Source organism: Euprymna scolopes, chromosome 8 (genome assembly GCF_053919585.1).
Source record: "Euprymna scolopes isolate OS-2025 chromosome 8, ASM5391958v1, whole genome shotgun sequence".
Taxonomy (NCBI): domain Eukaryota; kingdom Metazoa; phylum Mollusca; class Cephalopoda; order Sepiida; family Sepiolidae; genus Euprymna; species Euprymna scolopes.
In genome coordinates this window covers 131,787,172-131,793,338 of record NC_136489.1, presented here as the reverse complement: position 1 = coordinate 131,793,338, position 6,167 = coordinate 131,787,172, and positions in this window count along the sequence as shown.

The window sequence follows — 6,167 nt, the reverse complement described above, 5'->3', positions numbered from 1 at the left end:
TTTTTAAAGCAAAGAATCGATATAAATATGGATGAAGAAGAAAATGGCGCCCTTTTCAAGCAGAACAGCTTCGTTTCAGTTTTACAGTATTGAACGGTGTAGTATTGCGCCGTCAGATTAAGGGTTGTACTATTGTAATGTAAAGAACACACAGAAAGGGTTGTAATCAACTGAATTCCTTCTAGTACGCTGACCTAAAAAAAGCTTAAACAGATATATAAATAAAAATAAAAAGGGTATGTGAATGTTTTTAAAAAGATACGTAATCACGTGAGCAGGATTTTTTCCTTCTTTTGACACGATAGCAAGTAACATTCTTATTATTTTATTATTTATCTATTTTCGAAAGAGTGCCACTTGCAATTGTAGAAGGAAAAAAACAGAGTTATGCAAAATTTGTCTCGAGAATTATCTTAAGTTCCGACTTCTTTTGTCTTTCACTTTAATAAGAACGTGAATTTATGAGGTGAATTTATTCGACATCATATGATTCAACTCAAAAAACTAAATAAAAGCTAACGTGAATTAAGATTAAAGTTAAGGTGTTATTGTGGACCCTCACCCCTTTTAAAAATCCCTGTAAAACTTTGTAACATATTTACATTCTACGGCGGTCAGGCGCGAAGGAACACCCCATAATTTTATTATACCATATTTCTTCAAACTGAAACATAATTATCAAAGTATACTTATGCAGATAGTTCGTTCGCGCCTGACCTCCATAGAATGGAAACATATCACAAAGTTTAACAAAGAAGTTTTTTTAATATAGATCCACAGAATATTGTGATAAGTTGTTATTTTGTCCCAATTACTGCAAAAACATCTTAAATGTGCATGTATTTTCTCAAACGTAAAAACAGATTTGTGAGGGGAGGGCTAGTGATTTACTCTTACTGGAAGTTTAAATCAGTAAATATTTATTATTTTATTATTACTACAAGCATTGGACGATGTTTCTTAAACCAAAATACATAAAAAAAGATAATTTAAGGAATCGTTTTGGCATCGGGAAATAGGCTAAAATTTTTTCTGATTCCGATACCAATACTGATACCCCCCAAACCGCCGATCTCGATTATTAGTTCCAACACTAATATATATATATATATATATATATATATATATATATATATATATATATATATATATATATATATATATACATCCATCTCTCTCTCTCTCTCTCTTTCTCTCTCTCTCTTTTTCTCTCTCTCTATATATATTTACTTTTCTCATTTAGAGCCTGTCTATCACACTCTATAAGATATATATATATATATAATTATATATATATACGTGAAAGAACATAAAACCTATGGCAACTTTTGGTGAAAAAGGTGCTATGCATATAATATTTGTTGTTATGTTACTAATTGTTTACTTTATGGCTGCACTTTATATGTATAAAAATATACATATGTATTATATATATATATATATATATATATATGTATGTATGTATGTATGTATATATATATATATGTATGTGTTTGTGTATGTGTATGTGTGTGTGTGTGTGTGTGTCTGTCTGTCTGTCTGTGTTGGGACAATTTATCGGGATCATAAATCGTAAAAGTCGAAATGTTTAAGTTATTGAGACGGAAAAAATGTGTACCTATTTTCCGATACCAAAAACGATTCTTTTCTTCTCCTAGATGCATGTCTAAATGAAGACTTGGGGTGCATCTCTCCCAGTGAATTAATGCGCCTCCAGATACCAACCTGGAAATTTCTCCGACTCAGCGCAGTACATACACTGCCTAACCTTTCCAAATTGTCATCCATATGGTACGGACCAGGCTCAACGTTGCTTAACTTCCATGATCTGGCGAGATCCGGTCTGTCAACGTGATATATATATATATATATATATATATATATATATATATATATATATATATACATGTATATATATATGTATATATATATATATATATATATATATCGTTTGCATCAACGTAAAAAAAATGTTGTACGTAAATATGGCATTTTAAAAGAAAAAGATACGTAATTATCAAGTTCCGTTATTAGAAAAGCAATCAGACATTACATCGTTGTTTCATTATGCTTATAAATTTCAAGCATTTGTCGAATTGACTATCAGATTAAACCGCCAACTTCGTTTCAACAATACAAGAACAGCTTTTAAGTATCCTCAGTCATATCCATACGATCGACGTTTGAAGATTAACAAATTTACATATTATTTTGCGAAACGGCATCTCATTAATTGGTTTTCATTCTTTTTTATTCGATAATTAATTAATTAATTAATATGATATTATTATCCCCTTGACAAACCAGTTTTCGTTAGATCACCGGAGTTAAGCAACGATGATTCTGTTCAGTATCAGATTGGTGACCTTTTCAGATTACCAATCGACACCCCGTTGCAATAACTGCAACAACTTCACGTTGTTATCTTCCCTGATTGGGATATGCATGCAACTGTGGACCGCTTGTGAATTTGAAATTCCCTTAATACTTCCTCCTTGGGAGGAAGCCTGTTTAACCTGCCTCAGTAGAATGCCGTTATTTGTTCGATAATTGCATTTGTATTACTATAACACGCATTTCTATTTATGATTTCTTCTACGTTTTACTTTTTTTTTACTCAGCCTTCGGGCCAAGATCAAAGTGTAGTATCTTTCTTCAATTTTTTTGTTTACAGTGAGTGGAGGAGACATCCTTCACGACTGAAACAATGTTTATTTTTGTTCCTTTTCTCCACATTAAAAAAAACGACCCTGCTGTCTAACTCTTCCCTCGTGGGGAGGCAAAGTAAATAGGATTTTTTTGTGTGTGTGTGTGTCAAGTTTATCGTGGGGTTGTAATTCTTGTTCCTGTCAATTCTTCCGGGCCACGCCAGAACACAGCTCTTTTTAGTTTGCATTAAAATTTATTGAAACTGGACCGAGCAAAGCTGAGTTGGTAATTTGTAATTCAAACAAATTGTTAATGAGTTTAATATAGTTTAAACAGTTTTGCTAAGAGTTGATATATTAAAGTAAGTTGGACCAGAATTGTTAAAAGAAAACGGATGTTTATCTTCGTTGATTTAAAAATATTTATGTTTTTAATCCGTTTACGTATTTAACGATATTTTAAATTCCTTACATTACGAAAGTATTCATTTTTGGCGCGAAAGTATCCATAGTCTTGACATGGCGAAATATCCAACATGCAAGGTTCTACTGAAGATAAGACTCCCGCTATTAGCAGAAATATATTTTGAAACTGCAAACACTTCACTCTCATTATTCTGAAAGATAATTCTAACGCAGCACATTCATTATTATTTTGTTTTACACGATAGCTATCACTTATCAAGGCCTTAAGTCCACTCGAGGATAAAGGTTAATGATCATAAGATGGTATAAGAAACAATAGCGTTATGATCAATAGTGGTAGAAATTGGGTAGAATTTGATTATTTAAAGAGACAGTTCGCCAAGAACTTGTTTACATAGGACTTGAAAACGGCTATGCTGTAGTTATTTGGAAAGCAGACTCGAAGTACAAGGTTCTACAGTCGGACATTTATAGGAAGAAAACTTTATTCATGGAATGTGCGTTTAAATTTACGCACAGAAAGAGAGTGGAGGAAATTGTTGACATTGGTTTTAGCTAGACGAGTATTTGTTGTGAATGTTTTGTAGATGTAGGGGCATAGATTGGAACTCACTCTAGCACTTGCCATGAAAATAATGATAGAGCAAAGATGAATCGACAACGTCTCTTCTATGAGCAGACGAAACATTTTTTTTAATTATCGATTTTTTCAGCAACATATATAATTTTTTTTCAGTTAAAAAATATGGTGTGTCTTGAATATGTCACTATATCCAACAAAATTATGTAAAATATATAAAACTAAAAAGCAAATATCGTTTTAATATTTTTAATCAGTGATAGTGAAAAAATCTTTCGGGTGAAATTAAAATTGGACATTTTACAAACTTATTCGCAAACTTATAATCCAAATGTATTTTAAGATATAATACGGCACCTTGCTGAAAAAAATGAGATGGGTTAGAATTTCCATTCATAATATTTTTTTTAGACAATCGGAGGTTTTATCCATTGCGCCAAGTAATTCAAATCTTACTGTTTATATAAACAATATTAGCAGTAAAAGTGCACTCTTATTAGGTTTTACAAAGAATTTACTTTATTGCTCATAACTCCTATGTAGATGTTTCGAGGCTGGCTTGAGGTAGTTGCTTGTCTAGCCGCACTGATGAGCTGTAAAACGGCGAAACAGTAGTGTGTGTGTGTGTGGATGACTATATATATAATGCTCCCTATATTGGGTTGAGCATTTGGGAAGTGATATACAAATTACCATTAGCGTATGAAGCGATGCTCTTTGTGTAAACAAATTGAGCTGAGGTACTTTGGACAATTTCATAATATTGTTAATTCACTGCCCGCATAGCAGCAGCCATATAGCGCAACGGTTAGAAGCTCTGACTGTCGTTTGGGCGATCGGGTGTCGATCCTGGCTTGAGGTATTACATGTCTAGTCGCATTGATGAGCTGTGAAACGGCGAAACAGTACTGTACGTGGATGACTATATATATATATATATATATATATATATATATATATATATATATATATATATATATATATATATATATATATATATATATACCATTTCCAAGGTTACTTATAAGTATTTATTTCATTACATTTTTTTATGATGTGAATTTTTGAAAATATAAACCATATAAACAAAAATCGATAAAAAATACAAGAATAACATTAATTTAAAAGGGTCAATAGCTTCTCTCTACACGCACACAAACGCGCATACACACATATATAAATAAATATATTATCCAAATATAAAAACATATGCGTGTACGTGTTTGTATGTGTGTATGAACTTCTTGATTTTAATGTACATGATCAATATATAAAAACTTTAAAAAGCATTTGGGCTTCAAAATATAAGATATGTTCTTCAAAGAAATCTTAGACAAACTCCACGCGTTTCTTAGAATCTCTCTCTCTCTCTCTCTCTCTCTCTCTCTCTCTCTCTCTCTCTCTCTCTCTCTGTATATATATATATATTATATAAATTTATTACACAAATTTATATATATAAATCTGGAAAATAATTCCAATATTTTATTTCAAATACTTTTCTAGTAAAATACGTAAGGTAAATCATATCTCTAATTATAAATAATAATAATAAAAAAAACATACAAACTTTAATTAGATAGTTTCGTTTCATGCTGTGTTTATAATGATTATAACATATGATTATAACATAATATTATTATAACATAATATCATTATAACATAATATTATTATAACATAATATCGTTATAACATAATATAGGTTACCTGAACGTAGAATTAAAAACTAGGCAAAACTCCTACACTCTATGGTAAAGGTCGATGCATATATACAATAAAAATGGACAGCTGATATTCCTTGTTTCAATTTCACAACTTGAAATTATTTTTGTTTGTTTTTCACTGTTATATCGTTGAATTGTAATCATGGAATGTGATAGCAGTAAGTCAAGTGTAGAATCTGCGATATGTTTAACGAGGAATTTGCACTGCTTTATTGCTTTATTTTTAATGATTTTAAATACAATATTCACAACGTTTTTATAGAAAATGTACACACACGCACACACACACACATACACACACTCACACGCCCGCATATATATATATATATATATATATATATATATATATATATATATATATATATATATATATAGTAAGTTATAAAAATATATATGGCAATTAAGCTACACAGACTATTCCGCGTTTCATTTTCGTGAGAATTCATCAGGCTTATACTGAAAATTTACGCATAAAATTATATTTCCGTATATTAATTTTTGTGATTAAATGAAGTAGTCCTATATATATATATATATATATATATATATATATATATATATATATATATATATATATATATATATATATATATATACGCACACACACACACACACACATATATATATATATATATATATATATATATATATATATATATAAGTGAACGTGTGTGTGTGTGTGTGTGTGTGTACATTTCCCTACGACATAACTCTGTCAATTTTTAGTCCTCAGACTCGAAATCTGATATACAGGTTACTGAGATTTGGGAAAATCCATGTGATCGGTT